The sequence below is a fragment of the Nyctibius grandis genome, chromosome 6, assembly GCF_013368605.1.
Source record: "Nyctibius grandis isolate bNycGra1 chromosome 6, bNycGra1.pri, whole genome shotgun sequence".
NCBI classification, from domain to species: domain Eukaryota; kingdom Metazoa; phylum Chordata; class Aves; order Nyctibiiformes; family Nyctibiidae; genus Nyctibius; species Nyctibius grandis.
The window spans coordinates 78,301,629-78,328,788 of record NC_090663.1 but is presented as its reverse complement, the minus strand read 5'-3'; the positions used below and the strand labels follow the sequence as shown (position 1 = coordinate 78,328,788).

At 42.2% G+C, this 27,160-nt stretch overlaps 1 protein-coding gene across 6 annotated transcripts in view; it reads left to right on the top strand.

The window, feature by feature from the left end:
* The window catches only part of JADE1 (jade family PHD finger 1), a 60,731-nt gene that overhangs the window by 302 nt on the left and 33,269 nt on the right, over positions 1–27,160 (top strand). The window contains exons 1-2 of one of the 6 annotated variants that reach the window (XM_068404338.1): positions 18,770–19,242; positions 24,430–27,099. The exons of 1 other annotated variant lie outside the window; for it this stretch is intronic. The gene's annotated coding sequence lies outside the window, so the exon portion shown is untranslated. Of the gene's footprint in view, positions 1–18,217; positions 18,455–18,570; positions 18,590–18,769; positions 19,243–20,681; positions 27,100–27,160 lie in introns of those variants that run through there. 4 more of the 6 variants (XM_068404340.1, XM_068404343.1, XM_068404341.1 and 1 more) reach the window with 4 other exon arrangements.

The window sequence follows — 27,160 nt, the reverse complement described above, 5'->3', positions numbered from 1 at the left end:
GAATTGATGCCTCTTAATGTACCCAGGTACTGAAATTGATTGGTATTGATAGGTATAAAAATAAATTGGTATCAAAATTCATAGTTATCGATGCCTATCAATTAGTATTGATGTCTGCTGATGACTACCATAATGATAAGTATCTATGTCTATCAAAAGGTATCAATATTGATAGGTATCAATGCTTATCTAAATCAATACGTACCTATCAATCAGTATTAAAAATGATAGGTATTAAGGACTATTGCTATTGAAAGGTGTCAATATTGATAAGTATAGATGCCTACTGATATCGAAATTATCATCAAAATCAATAGGTATAGATGACTATTGAAATCAGCAGCTATTGAAACTGATAGATATTGATGCCTATCAATGTCTATTGATGCCTATTGATTTCAAAATCAGTACAGAAATTGATAGGTATCAATGCCTACCTTTTGATAACTATTGATATCAGTAAATATCAATGCCTAATGATATAAAAATCAATATTGAAATTGACAGGTATAGATGCCTATTGATACTGAAAGCTATCGATGCCTATTGATTGATGTTGACAGACATTGATATTAATAGGTATTGATTCCTTTCAATAGGTACCATACTCTTTCAATGCCTTTTGTTATCAAAATTGGTATTGAAATAGATATTGATGCATACCAATATTGAAATTGGGTTTCAAAATCAAGAGGTACTGACAACTATACTTATCAGTAGGTATGAATGCTTTTTGATAGATATTGAAATCAGTATTAAAAATGATAGGTATTGATGCTTATCAGTATTGAAAGGGTTGATATTGATAGGTATTGATGTCTGTTGATGCCTGTTGATGCCTACTGCCATCAAAAGGTAATGATGCGTATAGGTATCGATGCCTGTCAAATCAATGTTTTGAAATCAACAGGCATCAATGGGTAGCGATGCCAATGGATATGGAAATTAATAAGTAGCAATACCTATGGGTATCAAAATTGATAGTATTGATATCTTTACTATGCACAGAGTTGTATATACTCCTATGCAAGTGGGAGTATATACAACCAATGTGTACCCAGTAATTATTTATTGGCTAGCACATCGGTAGGAACAACATTCTGTTAGGCCAACCTGAAATGTGTGCACCACTCCTAATGCGAACATCTGATGAGTCTCTGCTGGTCAGTCAGGTGGAGAAGCATTGGCCTCTGCTGCTTTTTGGAACAAACTAGTTCCTTGATCTTGCTGACTTTTGACTATTACTTCTTTGGGGTTTTATACCTTTTCATGGCAGTATTTGTCTCTCGAGTGCTTGAGTTACTACTTCCAATTCAAAATTTTCACTTTAGTCTTTGTTTTTACTTCTTTTGCTTCTTACTACTTTTACTTCTTCTCATCTTGCATTGTTTTAGCTTGTATACTCTCTCACAGCTCAACAATAATTTTTTCATAAAGCTGATCCAAGGTCATACCTCTGTGCTTCGCAGAACTCTGCCTCAGACCATAGAAATCTGAACTCCTGGGCCACGGGTCTGGGTTCAATTTACAGAGGAGAGATGGCAGTAGCTCAGTATGTCAGAATTCCTGTTTAATTACACTGACTTGTTATATCCTTTAAGTTCAGTGAGGATGAATGTTGAATGGTCAGACTTACCAGGAGATGTCCCACTCTTAGATGTAATGATGAATGAATTTACAACTTGGAGAACCCCTTGGTGCTTTAGTGATGTTGCATACATGAAATGAAGAGTGGAATCTAATTTTCATTCTTCTTGAGACAATCTAGACCCATATACAGATATGAAGTTCACTTAGTCTCCAGCATCTGTATTTTATTTCTGTATCTGAAAACATCTGTGTCCGTATTGCTACAGACAATTGCTTTTCTTTCAAAGAAAAATTGTCTGAGCAGTGCAACTTTTTCTTCTAATTTCACTTTTCCTACCACAGTCCCATTAAAGTTTCCTTAAGGTACTTTAATACTAAACAGACATCTTGGCTGTAACCTTTTTGCCCTTTCTAAATGGTTACTTCAAAGTTAGCAGGCTTTGTAACATTCCTGAAAATGTACTAGGTTATTAAATCAGGGAAAGCTTTTAAGGATAGAACCTTCATGGAAAACATGCTGTTTCTCTATCCTTTTCTTCCATATTAAATGGTTTCTGCCTCTAGTACTTCTGCTGATCATCACAGGGTGCATATATGTCAACGTGTTAGTTCAGAGAGGGGATGTCCTGGTGACATGAATCTTTCCGTCCTTCTTCCTTGCCTCGCGTTGGTTTGTGTTGTCAAATTGTCTTGGAGAACGCAAACTGAGTTCCTTTTAGATCAAACTAAAACAAAAGGCAGGCTACAGGAGCATATTTAAAGTGCTTTAACTGCTAAGTCATTCAGTGCAGGAGACTCAGGTAGACCTAGTATAAAGCATTTCCCTCTCCCTCCAGAATAATCTGTAGCATGGGTTTGTGGTTTCCAAAACATCTATTTTGCTCTTCAGACTAGGTCTGATTGTGCTGCACAACTTGCTAATAAAAGCATAGCCACAATTGTGCTGCATTCTAATCAACCTCCAAAAAAAGCATTTAGAGGTATGAGTCCTAAAAATAGGCTTAAATATTAACATTTTGGTGCTGTTCTCAACAGAATGGTATTTTAATAAATGATAGCCTACAAGCTCCATTTAGACCTTACCACCATTAAGAAAGCCTTGTGAAGAATACGGGTTGCCAGCACAGTAGTTTGTTGTCTTAGTCTTTAAAGCAGATGCTTAATATTTAGCATCTGTTTAATCCTGATGTTATTAGAAGTATGTGATGGAAGTTCAGTAGGGAATTCTATTGATGGTTACCAGAGTGAAACAGAATTCAGTTCTTTCACAGATATTTTTTGCTGAGTTGAAAGAGTAGTAGATTTTCTTTTCATCACTAAAATAAATGCAAAGGACCCTCATCTGTATTGAGAGATCATTTCTGAAATGCAGGAGAGCTATTTCTTAATGATGGTGACTTTAATGGAACAGTATTTGCAGACCTGAATTTCACTTTTTGGCATCACAGAACTCCAGAGAAAAGCTTTCCTGTTTAAAATCTTGGGCTGTTTGTTTTTACATGGTGGCTTTCCTTCTAAACTGCAAGGATATAGATAGCATAACTCCTGCCACAGCTCAAACCATGTCGTGGATGCTTTGAAAAATGTGGCCATAATGATTTTTCTCTGAATGTTTGTTACTAAAGCCAATCAAACTAAACAAAAATGATTCCTGCTGCTTTTTGATTCTGCAGATTGCCTTTACTATGGAGGTAAAGTCCTAAAGTATAAGCTTCAATATTTACAGATAAACTAGTATACTCCATTTGCTTTCTGAATTCTCTTTAATTCTTACAAAGTGTACAATAATTGAGACAATGCACTCAGAGAAACATCAGCTTTATGATGCAAAGAATAAGGACACTGCTGCATTATTTCTAGGAACTGTTCCACAAGTCTTATGTGACCGTTTTTTTTCTGTGTAGCTTTGTTAATTGAGGTAGGTGTACGGCCTTCCTTACAGAAATGATTCCTGGGAGTGGAAGAAGAAAAGATGCAACTGTCTCTGTATTGACTGCTATGTATTAGCTGCCTGGACTATTTATAACTCTATGACATTTGAATTAGGAGTACAATTTAACAAACATGCTAGAAGTAGTGGTCAGGAAAAAACCCTATCCATTCTGCCAGGTAAGCAAGTAATGGCTCATCTGGCAGAAGAAGGAACTTTAAAGCTTATCTATGTAATACCATGAAAAGAAATCTGGATTTATAGGTCTTTTGATAGTCACATTTGGAATGGAGAAAACAAGTACACTAACTGGGAAGTGAGGAAAAGCTGATGTTTGGTGGGCCTTCTGTTTGAGAGAAGCAGCTCTGTGTGGAATAGGGATAACTGTATACTTCTTAGAGGACTTTAATTAGTCTTGGACACCTTGTAGACTATTTAGAGAATCAGGCAGGTATGTACATGGGTGTATTTAGTACATAAGACATTTTTAAAAGCTAAATCTACAAACTGCTTGTGCTTCCTAAAATGGAGATTTGCAGGTATGATGTTGCACACAGACTTAAGTATCAGTTTGCTTCAATGGCCATGTGCCTCCTGAAGAAATGAGCTGAAAATCAGAGTGTCCTTAGGCACAGATGTAGAAAAGGGCCTATTTTGAGGAAGGTTAGTATTGGTTGATTCAGAACAGCAGCTGGACTAGGAAGTCTCATGAAAGAGTGACTGATAGAGAGCTAGTGAGCGCTCTGGAAATGTACCAAAGATGCCAAAGAAAGAGAGAATACTTAAGCCTGTGCAGTCCAAGCAAGCCTAGACACACGAAGACTAAATATGGAGGGCTGAAACCCAACAGCTTGATGAATGTCTAGACAGCTGTTTCAGACAGTGACGTGATTATAACACCGAGCTGGCTGGAGAAGTCCAGATCTCATTCAGTCACAGGATACTCACCCACTGTGAAAACCAGCAAGGCCTCCTGGCACAAAAATTGCTTCAGAAAGAGGGTGCTCTTGCTCAACTAACCATGCTGCGTTTAGTAACCAGGGGACCACCAGTGTGATGCTTTTGCGTGGCCAACAGAGTCCAAGTGACTCCTGTCTCTCGCTGCTGTTGCAGCTGCTGGGAGGAACAGCTGCCAGGAATGGAAGCTCCATGAAGAATATCCGTGAGGAAAAGGAGAAGAGGAAATAAGCAGCATTAAAATGAAAGAAAAGAAACAAGACAGGTTCTCTTCAATTAATGGAAGAATTTTGATGAGGAAACTTTATATTGACTGAAACAGAGTAACCTTTGAGGGAACATATAATTTGTGTGTTAGCAGCCAGATCTAGCCTGTGATTTCTGGTGAAGAGATACTTTGAAAAGTGCTATTTACTTTGACCATGTAGATAATAAATATATTAGTAAAATGACGTTATGCTTTAGTTACCTATTCATACGAGAGGATGGCTCATCAGATTTTGGGTTCAAGCTGGTGTGTTTTCCAAGAAAACTTGTGTAGCTGGCTTCTGCTTTGAAGTAAGAAGCCAAATTGCAGATTGTTTTCTTAGACAGCTGGAACTTGGTATATCTAACGAGCAATTTTTTCCTGAAAATATTATTGCTGTAGTCTGGATCAATGAAATTCTTTAGTTCATCTACTGTTTTTGTTGTTTATCAGAGGACTTTTTGTTTGTTCGAGAAAGGTTTAGTGTAATTACAGCATAGATTTGGACATTAAAGTAAAACCACTACAAAGCTCTGGAGGACCTGGAGTGAAAGAATTCAAATATTCTGCTCTTCTGGCCATTGACTTCTGTTTTCCTTTTAGTTGCATAGTATTTGTTTGATTGATTTGACCTTTAATTCAGAGTATGAAGGCTGGTATCAATGAGTATGGAAGAAGTGCTTTAACCTTGTATCATGGGGCATATTTAACATTTCACAGAGTATTCCATGAAGATTCTAAAAACTATGTCCCAAAATTGGGGTAAAAAAGATGGGGAGAGGCATTAACCCTCAGCTTTTATATTTTATGTTTTTTTCCTTTTAGAGCTGCTACTGTAATGCTAGAATGGAAGAATTAGTCATTCCTAAGTCTGGCACCTAAAACAGTGAAGAACTGGGTTGCCTCTCCCTAGGAAATGTAGCAGTCAGCAGTTCTTACAGAGATGAAAAAAAGCGAAAAGTGTCAGGAAATGAGGACATTCCAAACTCTGGATCATACATTCTGCACATCCACTAAGGGACGCTTTGTGGTTTATCATTTACCACAAAATAGCCATGGAATTGCTCTTTATGTATGTTCCCTTCTGGTTTGGGTGGAGGGGTTTTTTTGTTGGTTTTTTTTTAGCATTTTTTCCAGGGTGGTGGGTTTTTTTTTTCGTACGAGAGAGGAAGATATGCTGCTGAAATGTCCTGTACTCTTACAGTACAGGAAAAATGTATGCCAATAATATTTTTTTTTCAAAATCCAAATAGAGCTCCACAAATATCAGAAATTATTTTTATAAGATGATTTTGGATTATCAGGAAAAATATGTATTTCTTTAAATTAACAAAAATGGGTATACATTTTAAGTAAACTAACTGTGGTGATATTTCGTGTATAGGTTCTGTTGTCTGTGTGACCAAAAATATATATGTACACACAATAGGGATAACACAGTACAAGGACTGAACATGTGTTAAGGAATAATATCAAAAGGGGAACTACCTCCTAAACGTTTAAATTGAAATCATCAGTATATTGCTTTCTTTTTTTAAAAAAGTAAATTTTTAATTGCCTGGAGCACATAAGCACCCAGTCTGACAAAAACTTATGAAGTTCTCTAATTTTAGGTATGAGAATAATCCAGTTGATGCCTCTGGACTTAAACGTGTGTAAAACAGTGCTTGTGGAGGTACTGGGTCTGCCTGGCAGGCAGTTAACTTTCTTCGTAGCAGCCTGCATGGTATCGAAAATATTGGACAGGTATTTTTGTTGTTGTTTTTGCTTTGTTTTCAAGCAAAATAACGTTTATTTTTTAACCACTTGAGATCGAAGTGTTGATTTTTCTTTTGCATTATTTTATGCAAGAAAAGAGGAAAATGAATTAGCAGAACAGCTTTATCCAAAAAGTTATTAACTATGAGCTTACAACTGTCTCTAAAAATACTTTATATAAAAATAACAAATCAGTAAATATTCTAGTCATTAGTGTTAATCTGATATATGAAAACAATTAAACTATTTAAATGTTAGTCTTTACAAATCATACTTTTCTAAAAGACTCCACATATGAAGTTTAGAACGAATTTGCAAATACCTATGTGCTTTATCGCTATCTGTGGGCTTCTTCTGGTCTTACTGTAATGAAAAGCTGCACTGCGATGTTCTGACTGTGATCTGAAGATTCCCCAAAGTTTGGGCTGCTTGTTCACTCATGCACGTGTTCATGAAGTTCTTCTCTTGGAGTTCTCTCACTAATCTCAGTGCAATAGAAGTCTCTCTTGATTTCTGCTCTGCTAGTGAGATCACAGCTTTCATCCTTTTATGACCCTCTTTGCCACTAAAAGAAAAAGAAAATTCAGAGGACTTCTCTGAATGGAAAAGAAGCAAATTGCTGGCGACATAGCCATTGGTTGCCCTGGGAGTACTCACTGCATCCTTCAGTTTAATTTGCTTAATATATGGAACTAATTAAGCAACTACAAAGTGACAGAAATGTATTTGTGGATTCAGTCTCTGTAAATTAGTGATAAACAATTTGATACTGCAGGATGTTAGCGCTTTCTCCTTGGGACTAATGATCTCTAATGCCTCAGCAGTCGTTCGTGGAGCTCATCATGTTTACCTATGAAAATGAAGTCATTACATTTTGCTGTAGAAATATTAGAATGCTCTTGGCACTACCTGTATTTGGCTGTGAATTTCTGATCATGAATAAGACCTGAATGTTTAGCTGAATCCTGATGGACAGGACCCTGTGTTATGGGTAGATACTCTTTTAGCTTTAGAGGGTGTTTGTAGAGACATGGAGGATTCAGCTGAGGTATCAGCAGTTAATTCAGTGTGGCATTCTGCAACCTGAAATTTAACAGAATTACCTTTTTTTTTTTTTTGAAGCCTCACCTACATGATCTTTCTCAAGTGTTCTACACAGCAACTATATGAGACAATTTTTTAAGTGTGATGCATTTTACGGGAGTCAAGGGATTAAGGTGTCCTCTTCAGAACTTGACATACAAACATTTGGGTATGCACGCTTCTGTGTAATGTCACTGGAAAACATAATGCTACTCATGGGGACCAGTGACTTCAGGGTTAAAATAAGTACCTTCAACAAAGGCAAAGAGTGGTCTCCTAAAGGGTGGAGATCATTTAAAATGTTTGGGCTGAATAGCTAGAACTTGTCCAGAGACAGCTGTGGTGTGTGCAGGTGCTGTGCCCACATTGTGTGCTGTTTGGGTAGCTACACATGCAGCTACTGAGTTTGCATGCACAAATGATAAATATCTGTGTATGAAAACCTGTAGAACAAAATTCAGGAAACTGAAAGAATTTTCAAAATTAAGCTCAAGACCAAGCCTTCCTACTTTCCTATACAGCATTCTTGCTGTTTTTCTTCCCTTAAAATATTTAAAGGAAACTGATAATTTAGCTGGAGTCCAGGCACATGGTTATTAGTGTCATCTGCACCCAAGAGACAAGTGACGTAACTTTAGAGCAAAGAAAAAAAAATTGCAACTTCACTTGTTTCTTGCAAAAGTTTTTTTTTTTTTCCTTGAGGAAACTAATGTGGTTTGTTGTCACTGTCAGGCAGTGTACCATATACTTACACCTATTTTCTCTTAGAAAATGTATTATTTGTTTATTTTTGCAAGCTGTGGCCTACATCTACAGGAGATTTTCCCGTATGTGGAACAAAATGATTTCTCGATAGGGAAGTGTAAGCTGAATGTACTGGTATTAATAGAGGCTAAAAATACAAAAAAGATATTTTAGTTGGTGTCCTATGTCTGTAGCATATCTAGCAGAAGTCTTATGCAAGTCTCAGACCTAAAATGTTAGTGTTGTTTTAAAAAATGAGTCAAGCATTAAGAGTTTTTTTTCCTGCAGTTTTTAAAAACTAGTATAGTCAGAACAAAATGAGTAAGTACAAAGATATGAGATACAATGATTTAGCCCAAAACTTGGCCTGAGGTGTGTGTTCTCCATCCCCTTTATTAAAGCTGAGGCATTGTGCAACAGAGCACATACAAGTCATGAAGTGGGATGAGAACAAGCAGGCCCTTTGGCTCTCCAGCAGATGTTGCGAAATTCAGCTTGGAGTAAGTGGAAGCATCTAACCAATAGGTAGCCCTCCACCATCGCATCTGGCTTCATCGGGCTGAGACTGAAGCCATGACCTCGTTATGCAAACTGAAGCAGTTCAGATCATGCAAAAAAAATACGAGCTGCGGATCTTCAAGGAATGTTGCAATCATGCAGGGAGGTACGAAGTAAGTTTAGACTATTCCAGAGCCAGACAAATGAGCAAGAATTTGCTGAACTACATTTTTAGCCTTGGACATCAAAGTCCTTTGAACCTAGTCTCAGTAACCTAGCACATTTTTCGCTTTACTTGTGCTTAATGCTCTCAGACCTGGCCTAAATTTTCACAGGGTTAAATGTGTCTATTTTTGTGCTATGAAGTGTAAACAGGGTTAGCGTAGCAAACACCTTGCTAAGTATGATTTCATTTGGTGCATATGCTGGAAATGACATACAGCTTTTAAACCCTCTGTCAGCTAATTCCTCGTTTGATGTTCAGGTTGAGATGGTGGTCTTCAATCAGAGTACATTATTAAAAAATATCATACAGTTGGAATGGCAATGGCTATATAGAATTCTCTGTAATTATAAAACGTAGGGTCAGGAAAAATCCTTGCTCCATGGAAGTTAGTGGCATAAACACTCATTCCCAGTGAAAAGAGAATTTCAACTCATGCTTTTGGTTGCAATGATTGCTTACAAACTGTAGGTATGTGGAAGGAATTTTTAAAGACAGACAAGTGTCAGTGTCTTCTTCCCTTAGCTGGGCTTGGAGATCTCCTGACTTTGAGATACTCGTGAAAACAAAGTATGCATGTGTGTACGTAGCAGAAAAGGATTCTGCGTGTATGTTGTAGCTTGATTTTCTGGACTGCTATTTTTTCATGGAAAAACACAGAATTCAGGGAATTAGTGTACCTCTGGCAATTTTAAAAGAATTTAAAACATTTAACCAGCTGATGTTAATTGTATTTGGAAAGGTAACCAGCTTACTCTGTTAATGGGGCTCCCTCGCTGGGTACAGTATGTGACAGGTGTACACATTTTCAATACTTATTCATCCTGTTCACATGAAATGACAGGGCTTATGCAGTCGGTGATCTTGGTCTCTCATTACGTTGCCTGAGGTTTGGGACCTTTTTGCTGTCACAGATTTCCTTCACTGAAATCGAACTCCTGCAAGCAAGCTAACTAGGATGTCCCAGGCATGTGTCAGGCACTACTGAGTGCACAATACTTGCAACGTTCTATTAAGGTAGTCATGAAAGATGCTTAATTTCCTTAAAAAGGGGGGGACCCCAAGGAACCCACAGGAGCAGCTCTTTGAAAAGCATGAAATAAAGATAAACATGTAAAGGTAGAGCCAAACCATTGCTCTAGGCTCCAGCGCCAGTGTGTTGGGAGAGAAAAAAATCCCTTTGCTGCCTCTGTGCATCTGTCCAGCCTATCAGTCAATATGTGCTTTATTACAGATGTTATTGATCCAAAGCACTACACCAGAGTGCCAGCACAAGCTGTACACTGGCATGAGACTGTCTGCTATGGGGCTGGCGCTCTTTCAGGCTTTCCTGAACTTATCTTCTGTAAACTTTTTTGCCCCTTTGTGTGCTGTGGCTGAAGATTCTGCTCGGCTCCCTTAAGCAGTTGGGCCCTTTTCCAGAAGAGATCTGAAACACTGTGGGCTCACCTTTAGCTTTGGCCGAGGGCAAAGATGCTGCTATGGCTGGCTGAATATTTGAGAAGCCAAGTAGGCTGGAGCTGCGGTTTTGGCAGTTACATAAGGATACGTGTGCTCACTGCAGGATGTGCCCGTTCTTCCTTTAGAGATACCAGATTACGGGCAGTTGGCACATTTACTTTGCTCTAGTACTTGCACTTCCATGTGAAGAAAGTAACCTGCCACAGATTGTCAAAGAAACATAAATGCGCAACTGTTTAAAAGCATGTCCTGGAGAAAAGAGAGAGAGAGGTTCTTGTCTGACTTGTGCAATTTGAGGAGCAAACATAGATGTTTACCCTGTGTCAAAATCTGCCCACATAAGCAGATCAGACCTTTTTTTTTTTTTTAGATGTTGTTCTGGAAGGTCAGAGACTATTTTGTTTGCTGCAGGTTTTTTTTGCTTAGTGAAGCAAAGTTCACAGGAGCCAGAGTAATGATTTGATTTCCAAGTTTTCTTCATTCTTTACTGTGTGCTTAGTTAAATATATCTGTGGCAGTCTTGGTTTTGAGCAGTAGCATAGAAGCTGTAACTTCTTAATAAGCAATAAACTCCTTTGTCCATGTAAAAAAAAAAAAAAAAAAGGAACTTCAGAATTACTGTTATAAATGGTATGAAATGACTCGAGGGCCGTTCACATCCCGAGTGCTTGCATTAAGTGCATTGAAAATTTACCATGCAGCTGTTTGAGGTTCTGCCTCTGAACATCTTCATGTGCAAAGACTCTGCCACCTCCTCTAAGTCTCATTGCTCTCCTGAAGTGTGAAGCAGAAATTTGGGGTTAGACACATCCGGTGTGCAAATGCAGCGTTAAGGATGGCTGACCTTTTGTATTGTGTATGTTTCAAACAGCACTGAAGGATTACGCTATTGTAATATGTTAGGGCTGAATCATGAGACTGAGTCTCTTCGCTTTGCCAGGGGCAGTTTTTATTTGTATCTCTTTCCCATTATGTCTCAATGTCTTATTTTGCAAAATAGATAATAATTCTCTACCTGATAAGGGTACTGAGGCTTTTCTTACGTTTGTGAATTTTGTACTGGGTGTATATTTCTGATAAGCTCTTAGCAAAGCGGAAGCATAACAGTGTGGGCTGTGTTGTTTTGGGTATGTACTAATGCCAGCCAGATACACAGTCAGCTGGGGCCATTTGCTGCAAACTTTGGCCCCAGCTGACTGTCTTTTTTTGGGGTGAGAGATGGAGGGAGGTTGGAGAAGGGCTCAACTTCCCCTATTGTGTAAAGGTTCTTTTGTCCTGGATATTCTGAGCCTCTTGTTCCGAGTCCTGTTTGGTAGTGTTGAACCTCTGAATATATATATAATAGTGAAATGGAAGTACATGAGGCAGCTTTTATTACACTTAGGCTGATTAAAACTTTCTAAACTGGTTTTTGTGCTTACTTAGGCAGTAAAACTTGTAGAAAAGCTCAGCAATCAATATTAGCACAAGAAAAAGACATTTAATTTAGTTTTCTCAATCATTTTTCCTGTGTTAAACACTGAATAACTTAATTTTTAAAGCATATAATTGGTAAAGTAAAATAGCTGAAGTAAACAGTTGCCTATTTGTTTGACTAGCACTTCATTTAGAAGTGATGGCTTCTTTACACCCTTGTTGCCTTATACCTGTGTACTATTGAGCTAAAGTTACTAATATTTGAAGAAGGTTTCAGGACAGCTGCATCTGAAAGCAGTGGAGCTCTGACTATTAAGGGAGAAAATTTGCCCTTTGTCAAAATTATGATTGACACATCCCCTAAGGGGGATTTCAAGCATGGAAACTGGTAAGCTGGTAAGCTGTGGAGAGGGAGCTATACCTTTTGAGGATAAACAGGGTATCTCCTCTGCATTGTGACTTGTGCCTAATTGTCCTAGGTCTGTTTTCTGCCATGGAGGGTGTATGATCTCTTGGCCCTTGTGGCGGACCTCAGTTTCGTGGTCTGGAAACAGCTTTAAATTCAATGAACTGTGAGTCATCACATTTGGAAGAGGCTGTCCCAGGAGAGACCACAAATAGAAGCAGCTCTGGGGCAATTCCATAAAGTACCGAGGGGAATCCAGAAGAGCCACATGGGAAGCTACTTCCAAGGTTTCTGCTCTTTCCAGAAATGTTACCACAAGCTGCTCAGAGCAATTTCAACAGCTGATCTCTTCTTTTTTTTTTTGTTTTGTTTAATCTCTTTCTAACTCTTAAGGATCCAGAGTTGAAGTTGCTTTTTTTTTTTATTTTTTAAAGTTATTTTGGCACCAGGTGTTGTTACTGAAAAAATAAATTTATTTTTGTTGTACTTCCCCAATAAACCGGTACCACTACTCTACTTTTAGCAACCAGTTATCAGGACACACTCTGCAATCAGAAAATCTGTAATCAGATTCTTTTGAATTCTTCTATGAGTCTTGTCACAGCACCTTCCTTTCACTAGATGATTTCTGTCTGCAAAACCACAATTTAATATTGAAGTTCATTTAGATTACCCAGTGTAATGTTGCTTGATGAGCTGCCAGATAGGCATGTGTATATGCTTCAGCTGAGATTTGATCTGTTGCTGCTAAACTCTCACTTGCCTGAGGTTTTCACAATCCATTCTTCCTGTACTTAGGGCATTACCCTGGCTGCTAATTACTTCTCTCATCATGTACCAAATTGTGTTGTTTACCTTAAAGGGGATGCATCAGCTTCATCCCGCTTAACTCACAGACCTGCAAGTTAACTGCCTGCTTCCAGTTGTTCCCTTGAGGTTCTTCTATTGGTTTCCTGTCAGCTTCTGCTTTTCAATTAGAATAATTTGGAAACACTTGATTTCAGTAGCTGTACTTTTAGATTTTGGAATTTAGCAAATATTACCTATTGGGTATACCTATTCCCACTTCACTTTCAGATGAATAGACAATGTCAGCGCTTGCATTTCTGTGCAATGATTGTGTTTGACTTGCAAAAATATTTTAAGATACCTATGTGCAAACTGTCACGGAGGTATACTTTGTACTGTGTTATGTGCTATAGACAGGGCCAAAGGAGAGGATACAGTTTAATCATTAGAAACCTTGGACTGAGAGGCATGACTTTAGGTTTCTATTCTTGGTTTTAATGCTGACTTAACATGTGACTTGTGCAAGTGATTTAACCTTTGAATAACCCTGCCTACCCACATATAAAATGAATATTATAATCTCTACTTCTCAAGTGTTGTCATTAAAAAGACTACACTCGTGTCTCTGTTGCAAGCACCCTGTTTGATAGCATGTAAAGATCAGCTCTAAAGATTCATTTTCATCCCTCTCCATCCTCATCCCTTAATGGCACAGCTTCTACTTACTGGCGTACTGGTTCATACACCCAGTTAGGGACCTCTCACAACAGCTACATTTCAGTAAAACAAAGGAACTATAAAGCAGTAGAATGAGGCTGTGAGCACAGGATAAAGCACATCTTTGGTGTATGGTCTGTGAATCTGCAAATCACTCCCACGAGCAATCCTGGTACCTGTAAACCTCAGCTTCAGAGTAAAAGGAAATAACACACTACCTGAGTTTAGTCTTTTTGACCTCCCTAATCCAGACACACCAAAATTCAGTGCTTGTAGATAAGGAAGAAAAAGCCAGAACACCAAATAATTTTTTTGTGCGTAATTTTGTGAAGTGGTCAGGTGCCATGTTGCCATAAAAGATGTATTCAGATTAGACAAAACTGTGACAACTATGTACCTCTATGGTCCATACGGAAGCTGTGTGAGCAAGTTTTATTTCTGCAGGAGTTAAAAATACTGTGCTTACGCAATTTGTAAGTGGTATAGATTTACATATGCATGAGTCAAAATCTTTTTTTTTCCCCCTTACTCATGTGCATAGACCAACTAGAGACAAAACGGACCTCAACAGGATTTGGCCCAACTGTGCATCTGTCTTCTCTCTCTGAAATACAGACACCTCTCAAAGGAGATGTGAAAGCTCTCTGGAAGTTCTTACTCTTAAAGATTAAGTAAAATCTAAAATCTTCAAAATAAATAAAGAGAAAATGGAAGTAGAAGTTCTTAAAAATTGGAGCCAAAAGAGCAAAAGAAGAGTTTTGAGTTCTAAGTGATAGTTGGGTTAAGTTTAACAGTGGGGAGAAACTTGGGCTTCGTTAGCTCTGCCTTCAGGTGCGGAGACTCTGCAAGGATTAGCGGAAAAGATGCCAAGTGTAAAAGGAGTATTATCAAATTAAAAAAAAAAAAAAGAAAAGGAAGAAGTGAGTGATGAAAATATTTTATCAGATAAAATATCTGCAGCAACAGATTTCCACTAAAGGCTGGGAAAAAAGTGCTGAAAAGCCACATATTCTTTCCTTGGCTTTGTGCATCTGCTCAGAAAAAAACAGTCAAGAGGGAGACATTAAGAAACTACGTAAACAATAAAAAAAATTAAATAGAATTTAATATGGAGTGACTATATCTGATGAAATAACTTGGAGAAGGGACCAGAAGTTCTGTGTGTTAGTATGAAGCTTAACTCCAAGCCTCCTACATATTCTCTGAGTGCTCCTGGAATGAGTGTTAATACTGATACAAAGATGACTGAATGAGGCACAGAGTCTAATGATGTTATTTATTATAACAAAATACCTGCTTTGCTGAGGGGGTAAATATCTATTAGAGACAAAGGCTAAAATTCTGGCCCCACTGATGTCCAGGGCAAAACTTCTACTGACTCTACCTCCAGCAGAATTTTACCCATCACCTTGAAATGTAGCCAGTGGAGGTAGCAGCAGAGTACTGCGAGGTTGTCTCTCACTGATTTGTTTCCTAATCTTTAGAGTCAGACTGGTCAGATGTTTAATGCAGAATCAAGGCTTCTCTCTTTGCCCCACGTGGCTTGCTTTTACCTTCCTCCTCTGTTTCATTGCAGGCAGCCTGCCTGCTCTGGCAGGTTGAGCTGGGCACTGAGTTTGTAGAGAAGTGAGTGAGGATCACTCATGCAGTCCATTCCGATGTCTGCCGCTGGTATTCTCAGGCAGGAGTCATAACGGTGTCTTAAGCTGCTAAAGCTGATACTGCAGTGAAAAACTCATCGCTTTATTTAGATCTTATGTAGATCTTCTTTTTTAGCACTGTTTTATATTAATGATGCCAGTGGCTTACTTTGGTATGCTCTTATTATATTCTTTCCTGTTTGACCATAGCTATATTAGTATCCAACTTTACACCTGTAGTGTTGAAGTAGTACGGGATGTAACCTTTGCTTTGTAAAGTGTTTTCCAAGAATTTTCAAAGTTATTCGTCTAGCTACTAACCTTTCAATTTTCAATATTTCCTTTTACAACGTTTGAGTACGTTATTCCAGAACGGTCTCAGTGATACACGGCATGCAGAGACAAAAGAGCATCTTGTTCCAGTTGTGTTACCGTCCTCATAAAGACCGGGCTAGCTGCTTTGACAGCACAGAGGGCTCACGTTTGTTGAGTTTTCTACAGTATCTGAGAGAGCATTTTTTGTTGCTACTTTCTAAAACGCAGCCCACTGTTCTGCAAACATTCATGTTCTGTTCCTGCATGTACGGCCTTGCATGCCTTCCAAGAGAAATGTTTCCTAAAATACAAGATGTAACTTAAACTTGGCCGTATATGCAAAGGAAAACTAATTAAAGAAAAACAAAAATATTGCCTCAAATCCAAGGAGTTTGAGACAGGAAAGTTTCATTCCTCTTTAGAAACTAGAGTGCATTCACATTTAAGGTTTTCTCAGAAGCCAGTTCTGAACTTTCTTGGAAAGAATTCAGAGAAGTGGGACAAATGGCATTTCCAGTGAGTCTTCAGTCTTTTATGATAGACAATATTAAAAACAAAAATCATATTCATCCAGTAGAGATGCATACCTCTGTAGAGTAAATGCCAACTGACAATAGCTTTGCTAATCTTAATTACTTTTTATGGACTTATGAGAAGTAGTCCATGAGCTCCTAAGCGGCCTGCAGACCACTGAGTGAAAAAACTCAAGACTTAATCTGTTCTGGGGTTTACACCAGAGCACAGCAGTGGGCACAGGCTGTTTAGATAATACAGATCAACAAAGTCTCCAGTCACTGACTCCTTTGGCAGTATTGAAAATGAGTGCTTGGGGTAGGTTCCTGGAAGCTCCAGGGTAAGGTGATGGGTGTATGAATGTAATTCTGGCCATAAATGGACTATTTATCAGATAATTTGGTCTGGTCTGTCGCATAGATGATCACAGGTGCCTGATGGCTGTACCATGAATGGCAAGAAGCTAAGGCCCTAGATCCTGCAAATATGAATGACATCAGTGGATCTACTTCTAATTAAACTGCTGATGTGTGCAAAGCTACAGGTATCTTTACAGGTCTGATGGCAAGGTATGTGTGGGAAAATGTAGAGAATGTGTGTTTTCTTATTTTCATGTAGATGAAAACAAGGGTAATCGGTCTTAGGCTCTAAAATCTGAAGATGCTTCAGGTTGTTCTATGAATAAACCCACAACTATCTTATTTTCACAGCAAAAAAAAAAGAATCTTTTGGGGGGGAAAAGGATATTTTTGTAGTAAACTGCATTTTTTTTTTGATACGTAGCAATATAAGTACTGTTTCATTGTTGGGTGGATAGGTGGGTGAGACGGCAGGATAAATGACTCTGTTTGCATGGATGAGTAACGACCCAATTCCTCCGTTGAATTAAGGTGTGATTCTTTGGTAGACTAATATTGCTGTAGAGGCTGCATTCATTTGTATTTGCATACTGTGGGGATTACTTTCCACAGATCGCCTTAATTCTGTGTCTGAGATTGTGCTGAATCTTCTCCATAGTGTATATTACCTCATACTGTTATTTGCTCAGGAATCCTGCTCCGAAGGGGTAGTTCTCCTTCACTCGGGGAGCACAGGTGCATGGTGTGAGGTACAGCGTTTTACGTGGAAAACAAAGAAAACGGCGTTCAAGCGTACTTTTTTGATAACGGGAAGTTGAGTGTGTAATTTGGTGCCAATTTAAGATAATTGCGTTTCCTGCTAGAAAGATGTGAACTGAACTGCAGTGGGTGTTAGCTCTTTCTAGTCTTTGAGAACTATCAAAGTTAGGGAGCTGGAGGGATAACGCTGGGCGCTGAGAATGGGGAGCCTGCGGTTTTATTCTTGCCCTGGCAATTACGGGCTATGTATGTGGCCACAGCATTTAACTCTTACGTGCCTCAGTTTCTCTGCCTAAAGCACAGTGATTTATGTATTATGCATAGGGAGCCGGTGCAGCATTATAATGCCTGGTGGTGAAATTTTTTGGAGAGTGAATTGTTGCAGGGTAACGCCAGCAGTGCCGCAGGCGGGATCTGGGTGCAGACACGGATGATTTCCCAGCCGCCAGCCTCGCAGCGTTGCCTCCCATCTTCATTTTGGAGCCCGCTCGAATACAAGCGAGGACGCGGCAGGAGCCGGGCGGCCGCGCAGCCCCGGGCTCCGGCCAAGACGGCGCAACGGGGAGCGAGGAGCTCCCCGGGAAGCCGCCCGCCGCCGGGGGACAAGGGGAGACGGCGGCGAGACCCAGCTCCGGCCAGGCCCGCCAAGAGTTAACGGCGGCTCCCCCGGGGCCGCCGCCGCCGCCTCCCCACCCCGGCGCTACGTTGTGATGATCCCCCCCCCTTCCCCTCGCCTTCCAGTTTTGGCAGGGGATTAAAGTAGCTCCCCCCTGTGGCAGCAGTGACCCAGAAACGAGTTTGATTCACCGAGTCCTTCCTCCATAACAAGTACAAACGTCAGTCAGAGGGAGTCTGTGTGTGTGTGAGAGAGAGGGAGCGCGGGCGGGCGTGTGTGTGTGGCGCACGGAGCCGCTCTCCGCGCCCGCTCCCCGGCGCCGCGCCGAACTCATGAGGCGGCCCCGAGCCCTCCGCGCAGGGGGAGCCCGGCCGCGCCGCCCGCGCTCGCCACCGCCGCCGCCTCGCTGCCGCCCCGCCGCCGCCGCCAGCAGGTAACCGTGCCCGCCGCCGCAGCGCCAGCCGGGGGAAGCCGCCAGCACAGCCATATTTGATGGTTTTTTTGTCGCTCCGGAGGCGGCGAGAGAGCAGTTTCGTGCCGAAGGTCGCTGCCTAGTGGAAATAAGATAGTACGTCATTAACATGGCGCCAAGAGCCGTGCGGCTCGGTACGGGGCGAGGGGAGGCGGCCGAGTTGCGGCTCCGCTATCCCACAAGCAACTTGTGCCGAGCTGGGGCGGGCGGTGGGAGGAGGGAGGGGAGGCTGTGCCGGTGCCGGCAGCGGCGGGCGGCTTTTTGTTCCGCTGCGGGCTCCGGCGCGGCAAGTCAGGACCGAGCAGCTTTGAAGGTGGCAGCGGCCAAGTGAGCTGCCGGCCCCGCGCCTCGGGCGTCGCTGCAGGCTGCGCCGCGGGGCATCGGCGGGCATCGCCCTCCGCGGAAAGTAGGAAGCGTTGGAGCAACTTGGTAGACAGATGGCAACGGCAGAGCGCAGGTCCCGCTCGGATATTGATGTGTAGGAAGGGGGCGGGGGGAGCCATGGCCACTGTCTGTCACCGTGTCACCCACATGTCCACGAGACCCGTCGCCTCTCGCCGAGGGCGGGGAGCGTGTGTGTGGGGGAGGAGGTGTTTATGTGCAGAAGCAGCTTTGTAGTTAGTACACTGAGCCCCCCAGTCGCACTCGGCTTTCGCTTGTAGGAAAAAAAAAATGCTTGGAAAGCATAAAAACTGCTCATCGGTGAAATTAAGCAGAAGTTGCCTTTCGGAGCGCGAGAGCCGCAGCCGGTTAGTCGTGTGCTCGATGGGCACAGGAGGGTGTTCTCCTGCAGGTGGAGGGCGGTGGGCTGTCATGGGTGCTCCGGTCCCCCCCTCCCCGAGGCTAGCGCCCGCTGTCTCCTGCTGGAGAGCAACTTGCGAGAGCACCTCTGCAGTGCACGTGTTGGAGAGCGTGTGCGCGGGGGGAGGCGTGCGGAGCGGGCCGGCATCCCTGCCGCCGGGGCAGCGGCCGGCAGGTGCACGGCGGCCGCGCGGCGCCCTGCCCCGGGTCGGGGAGTTGGAAGTGCGCTGGCAGGAGCGGTCACGGAGGGGGAGGGAGAGGGCTCGGTAGGTGCCTTGGGGCAGGACGTTGCTCTGCCGGCCTCCCGGGGCGGCTGTGGGACGGCGGGGTGAGTCGGCGTGGCCGTACCGGAGTTTGTTGTCGAGGGATCGGAACGTCAGAGGCGGTGTTGAAACGCGAACCTAACGTGGGGGCAGAAGGGGCGCGGGGTAACAGTGGCAAACGCCTGAAGTTGCTCGGACGCCGGTCAGGGCAGCTTCGCGATTTCGCTCTTCGCCCGGGGCCTGGCAAGCAGGATGGGGGTCTGGGCTGCGGTGCGCCGGAGAACCGCGTTATTTCTGGCTAACGGTCCGTCCTCGGTCTCCGGGAGGAAGAGGCGAGTGTGGCTCTAGCAATTATTCCACTTGCTGAAATTAGACAAAGCCGCCCTGGTGCCGCTGCCACCCTGCCTGTCCCTGGGCTCGGGTGGCCGCCCGCTCCGAGGATGGTTTTCCTTTTGTTTTTCCCTTGCCATTCGCGCCCGCCCGTTCGCTACCGAAGGGCGGTGGGGTATCCGTTATTTTGGGGAGGGCGGAGGCAAAGGGTGTTTGTTTGTTTGCACCGCCTGCTGGTTGGTTTCCTGTGACAAGAGGTGATACACAGTTTCCAGAACTGTCTGGGAGTGGGAGGAGAGACAGACACAGAAAATGAGCTCAAGTCGCCTCCGTGCTGCTGCTGCTCAATCCGCCAAACCGCCGTCCCGTCCCGTCCCCCCTCCCCGCCCCGCTCCATTGCAGCGTGGAGATGGGGGGGGGGGGGGGGGGGGAAGGTGCTTTGGCCATTTTCGGCAGTGACAGGGGTTTGGGAGAGAGGGAACGGAGCCGGGGGCACCAAGTTTGATTTGCAGCCGGGGCCGAGCGGATTGGTGCTGCCGGCGGCGGGGAGGAGCGGGAGAGGGAGCCGGGAGGAGGAGGGGGCGAGCCGGGCCGGTTCAAATGGAAACCGGCGGCCGTGGCGCTACCCAGGAAGGTGCCACCCCCGCGGGGGAGGTGTAGCCCGGCGGCACCGGGGCAGGGAGGCGGCTCCGTCTCCTCTCCCCGCCGTCAGGAGCCCTCGGCGCGGGCAGCCCCTGCCCGCCCGGGCCGGGAGCAGAGGTGCGGTCGCTGCGTGAGGAGGAGGGCGGGAGCCGCCCCGAGCGGCACCCGGCCGGCCTAGAGCCGGCGAGCGGGGGCCGTGAGGCGGCGGTTCGCAGGGTACTCTTCAAGCCCCGGCGCCCGCCCTCGGGAAAGGCGGCCCCGAGGTGGCAGCCGTTGGCTCGGCGGGGGTCGGTGGAGGCACGGCTCACCTGTGGGGCGGTGTGGAGAGGCCACGCTGCCCGGGCGGAGGGCGTGCCTCTGGCTAACTTCTCCCCCGGTCTCTTTTCTTCGTCAGCTGACAGCTTCGTTCTAAGAAAGTTTATTAGATTCACCTCGTCGGCGAAGTCCGTGGGATCTTGAGCCCTGTCAGTCACGCAGTAAGAGCTGGCCGTGTGTGACATGCAAACGACTGGTTTGTGTGGCTGCACACAAGCGTTAAAAATAGATTGCTTCTGCTTGGACGGTTGTTAGGTAGTAGTAGAAATTATGGTAGCATTTAGCAACACATTTTAGTTGACATTTTAATGTTAAAGTGTGAAGATGCTTTTATGCTAGCCCTGTTTTTTCTTTTTAGAGAAGGACTTAGCTGTAATTTGGAATAATTTCCTTTTTAAGCAGGCGCTGTCTTTTAAGTAAGTCAAAACCTGCCCACGCTCGCAAACCTAAAACCTTCATAAAAGTTATGCCAAAATACACTTGTTATGCTTCTATTTCTAGAGGTTTCTCACACTCAGTGGGATATTGTTGAAACAGCAAGGGTTGTACGTTTTAGTGGCAGGATTTTCCCTCTGGCTTCGGATACAACTCGCTCCCTGCTTTTGAGCTATGTTCAATACATATGTTTAAAATAAAATAATAATAATAAACTCCCCTTTCCCCTCACAGCTGCACGTTTCCCTTGCAGCTTCTCTGGTTTCATTCCCAATTCACAGAATATAGTAAAAAAAACTTCCAGTCTTTCCTCAAATGTTTTCTCCATGTGGTTAGTACTGCTGCTTCATGCTGCTGTTCTCAGCTGGAGCTGACCAAGCTGACAGCTTTTTCTAGATGGAAGAGATGAACTGCAATGGGTGCAGGGCGGGTTGAATTAATTCGTGGGGCCCAACTCATCATTGCTGAAGATTTTGAGCAGTCAGTTTCCCCAGCACAGTTTGGGAATGATTTGCTGCCACTGCCCAGATTGTGAGGTAACATTATGAGCTGACTTGCACAGGTGCATAAATGAGCGTGTGGATTGCTGAGAAGTGTTGGGCTGATATGTCCAAATTGTGCTTCTGCTGTTCCTTGTGAAATTTGGAAGAGGTGTGCTGAAGTCAGTAGAAATATTCCTTGTGGAGAACACTCTTGGCCTTGCAACATACTTTTTTGTTTCATGAGACTTGGAGGACTTTTTTTCTCCCAATTTAAGGTCTGTGGCTTTTTCGTACTGTGGACTGTGCTACATAATATTGTAGTATTTCATTTAAGACCTCTTGTATCTTTGTGACTATAAAATGTTGCTATTGAAGCTTTTGTAGGTGATATAGATAAATGACAAAGTTTTAGGTGAATTTTAATAGTATAACTTTTTTCAGATGTAGTTCCATTTTTTTTTTTGCCTGGACATTTTTTTTCTTGTTATGTCAAGAAAAAAACCATTTTTTTTCTTGTTATGTCAGATGTAGGTTGGTGAAGACTGGGCTGGTGTCATAAACAAGCTATTTCAAAAGACTACAGTAGTAGAAGCCAAATGTCTTCATCTCCTATCCATTTTGTTAAGACTATGTCACGCTTTACTTCCATTTGTACAATAAGTGTTTTGAAGTGATTTCTCCTGTACTAGAGATAATTAGGTCTTAGTTTCATTGCAGTTAGTGGGTTACTTTCAGGAAAAGCCAGTTTTTCAGTTTGTCTTCAGGGTGTGCATCTGTCATAATTGTGCTTTCTTCCCATTCTGTCTCTGCAGCTGTTCAGCGCAGTTTATTATAGTGACACCCGTTAACACAGTTACAGTTAATTGTCTGTCAGAGTTTGAATTATACACTCTTTACCCAGAGGTTTATACAGCCCTTAAAAATACTTTAGTAAGAATTGTGCTGTGTAAAACCTTTGACCTGAGGATGTAGATTTTTTCATATATAATTATTTTAAAAAATTTGGTTCTGTTTAGCTATTTGCATAACAAAGACTGACACACTTTACATCTTTCTCTTTGATCATCTCTCTGCTTGGGGTCAAACAATGAAAAAGTATACAGTGTTCTTAACTGTGCAGTAGTAGCATAGGAGGTTCTGTGGTGTCTTGCACGCAGGTGTACGTGTGTGCACACTGCCATGCCAGTTTATTGGGTAACGTCTGGATTTCTGCTCTGAGAAAGCTAGGAAAAAGGATTCAGATTTTTTTCACTCATTATCTATGCAAGTCCTGGGAGTTTTCCGTATTTTTAATTGTATCCAGTTATTGGTGTAGAGTTAGATGTTTGTTGCTCACCTCCACAAGTATGTGTAAATCCATGTGTTATTTTGTGGCCTGACATTGATTGTATTGGATTATTGTCTAGCCATTTCATTTGCACAGTATTTTACAAGTGTTTTGAAAAAGGCTTAGTGCTCTCCCCAAAATACAATAGCCAGAAGAAACATTTCAGGCGTTATAATCTTGCCTTTAAAAATGATCTGAGCAATTGTACCATGTAAGTGCAGAGTTGCATTTGTGTGTTTGAAGTTTGTACCTAATCAATGAGTAAAACCCAGACCTTAGCTTTCAGAGCTAGCATGATGAAAAAGGACGCAAAAGCCACTGGTGACGTGTCTCTGTAAAGCACAGTGCCTTCAGCTGCTGGAGCAGTGCAGTAGAGCACGCTGCAAGCTGTGCCAGCCTTACTGGTGCTGCCCTGGTATGGCTAGCTCATCTGAGGACGCTTGGTGGCCAAAAAGTCATGGCCTCTGCCCCATCTATGCCATTTATTGCAGTGGTGTGATTGCATGAATCACACAATAGCATCCAAGATTGCTATCTTGGATGTTTTGTCCACCCTTGGAAATGGGGTAACATTGCCAGCAGAGTCATGGCTGTTTCTGTAAAGCTGTGTTTGGTTGAAGGCTGGCATTTGCCCGAGTCCAGTGTTATGGACTAAATGGGTAAATGTTATGAGAATGTCCTCAGGAGAAATGACTATCAGCATGCTGTGTGTTGGTTGGTCTGATTTCTGAAAGGATGGTTCAAACATGAAGAAACAATCATCTTTCAAGGAAACGAAACTGAAATGACATACAAAAGCTGCCGGGTTATTCGGAATTTACACGTGTAACTGAGAACTCGGGGAATGTTTGGCTTGGTGATGCAGCAGCCTTTATTACATTAGGGCTGCTGGGCTCTGTATAGCAGCTTTTCAAGTGTTTGGCTTACTCTGCAGGTGAACAGTATATGGGCAAATGCCCTTTCGGGCTGGTGTAAGAAGTTGGGAACAACAGCTGTGGAAATGTTTGTGATAGAAGATAGAGGGTTCAAGGGCACTGCTTGGCTGGCTGCTTCCTTGCTTCAGAGAAGCATTCATTTTGCGAAGGGCGTTGGGAAGTTGTCCTGTGGCATGTGTGGGTACAGTGAATGTTTTGTGGGAACTTCTGGATTAAACAGCAATTATGTGGTTGCATGCAGTTGTTGGGAAGTGAGCTCGGAAACCTGGGTGGTCTCTTCCTGTCCTGCCAGTGTCGCAGGCTAAGTGTGTAGTTTTTACTTTGTTATTGGTATGAATCTTAAAGCTTGGCTTAAGTGTTCCACCCTTTCTATGCTTACACGTGAATAAATTCTCTTTGCTTGCAGGCACAGTGATCACAGCCAATTTGTACCATTAAACTAGCTGTGGTACAATCAGTCTTGATGATCCTGCCTTCTGACCCATTGGAATTGACAGACCTACTTCAGTTTCAGAATATGTTTTAATGAGATCAGAGTTGGATCAGGTGCATTGTGTATGCACCTGAGGATAGTAAGTGTATGTGAAAATAAAGTCAAGTGAATAATACCAACATTTTCATGACGGTGAAGAGTGAGAATTTCAAAGAAAAGTAGTATTGTCGGCACTTAGATCTCAGATTAGGAGAGGAAAGAGAAAGAGATACGTAATTTTACTGAAAGGCTTGATAGTTTTTCCATTCTGCCTTTTTCATTATAAAAATATCTCCTTATTTTTAGTTAAGGATGTCCTGTGAAGAATGAGTTACTATGATTTGGGTATTTTTTTTCCCCCCCCTTGAAGATTAAAAAAGCGTTACTTGAATTCACAGTATTCTTTAAACATGCTGGGAAAACGTGTGTGTCTGTGGTTGAACAGGGAAAAGGCTGCACCTTCAGTCTGTACCTAACCGTCGCTATCTGTAATCTGTGTTTATTTTTAATGCAGTTCTTGCGTGACTTTGAGCTCACCGTCACCTGGTGGAAACCAATAGTCTTTGAGGCAGAGGTGCTGTGACAGCCTTAAGAGCAGCAGCATTTCAATCTGTGGTTGTAATTCTTATTAGCTGTTCTAGTGGTCTCTCATGAACATCTGGTGGGAACAGTTTAAAATTATTTTAGAAGTAGAAAAAAGGTGTTTTATTACTTCTAATGACAAAAATTCTAGGGGGTTAATCTTAGGAGGTTTGAGACTTGCTCTAAGAAGCCGAATGCTGCTTTTCAATCTGTGATTTAGCTCCCTGTAAACTCAGGTTAGGTTTAAAGATGGGAAAATGAGATCTCTGGATTTTACCTTTTTTCTTTTAATGTTACTTTTGAGAACACAGGCTTTTCAGTGTGGCCAACTTCTGAAACCTGACTAGAGTGGACAAGAAAATTAGATGCCTTATCTAATACTCTGTACTCCGGGGAAGTGGCTTCTGTTCTGGCTTCTCTTATTTCCTGAAGAACTGTGGAGAGTGCTTGAATTGGGAGGTGTGAATACCACTCTCTCCTTTAAATAACAACAACAACAACAACAACAAAGGTGTTTAGTTTGTATTTTGAAGACAGATGGTAGGAAGGAGAAGCTTCCAGGTCTTTCCTTATTTTGTGAATTACAGAAAGTAAGGCTAGGAGAAGATGAACTCAAAATACACTTATCCGAGAAGGTGTGGAGGAGCAGAATTTGGAATTCTCTTGTTCGTTGCAAGCTCGTGAGTGTGTCTCAGTGTATATACGCTATCTTATTTTGCTTTACGGTGCATAGTGCTTTCCAGACCATGTGGGAATGAACCAAGAAGTGAGGATTTTGCCCAGGAATATACAAGTTACATTTCTGAGAGAACTTATTTTTTCTTTATTTCCTTCTGTATCCTCTTTATTTATGGGAGATATTTCCATTCTAAGTGAGTATGTTCTTTTACATTGCTATTGTTAGTATTTCTTCCAATTACAGGAAAAGTATATGAACTACTAGAAAAAGTACTTTACAGAATAGATATTTATCCCCCTGGTTTTGGCCTTGTAGCAGCTAATTGATTTTTCAGTTCTGCCTTAGCCTGTTTTGGATCTGAATGTTGGCTTTCTGTCTTTATAAATGACCGTATCAGAACTTGGCTCTGGATCTACTACATTTATACCAGATCTGTATTCAGATTATTTTGATGGTCCAGGCTGGTCTGTGTATTTATGTGTTGGCAGCATTTCCATCTGCCACACACACAAAGTTCTGGTCTGCTTCAAAGCAATGCTTTTGGAGAGAATTCTTCCAGCACCGTAAGAGGTTGTCACTTACGATTCTTTATTCTCTGGTATCAGACATTATATGTGAATTTCTACTCTATGAAATGGTCACAAAAGGTCTTGGTGAGGTGAACCATTCAGTTTCTCTTTACCTTTAGTGAGCAAAGGTTGCAGCTCAAAACTGTTACATGTTTCAAAGATAGCCATATTAAATGCCACTCTGGAAAGTCCCTCTGTGGGAGGGAGGCTTCCCTCCAGTTCTGTTTGCATGTATAATATGAAAAAGGAGGCAATCTTGCAATGCTCAGGCTCCTGCAACTATATTAAGTTCATTGGAAGTGTAAAATAGAGTTTCAGGTTCAGTTGGTTGTGATTTGCTAGTGATGGTAAAATGAATTCCCTCAAAAAATGGTTATTTCTTTTTATATGAATCACTTTTGGAAGAGAAGGTATTTTTGTGCTTTTTTTTTGGAAATAGTGTCAGGCTTTGGTTAGGCTTTTTGGGTTTCCTTATTTTGGGAAATTAGTCTTATAGAGGTTGAAAGCATCATTGAGTTTGCTACAATGACACGTGTTTGCAGTGAATGAAGTTCAAGTAGGTCACTGTATACTGAAGGGGCAATGAGAAGAGTTTTGTAGAAAGGTTTCTAGGAAATCCCAGCTTACGTGAAGATGAGGTTAGATTTTATGCACTTACCTAGAAGCAAAAAAGTGTTTTGGCATCTGATTTCCAAATCTGCACCCTGGAGGTATGTGTGAGGCTTTGCTGCCAGCAGAACACCCAGACCTTGTTGATATCACGATTGATATGTGGTAAGCAAAGACTCGGGGGATTTGATGTGCATCTAGAGTCCTTGTCAGTTTAACTTACAGT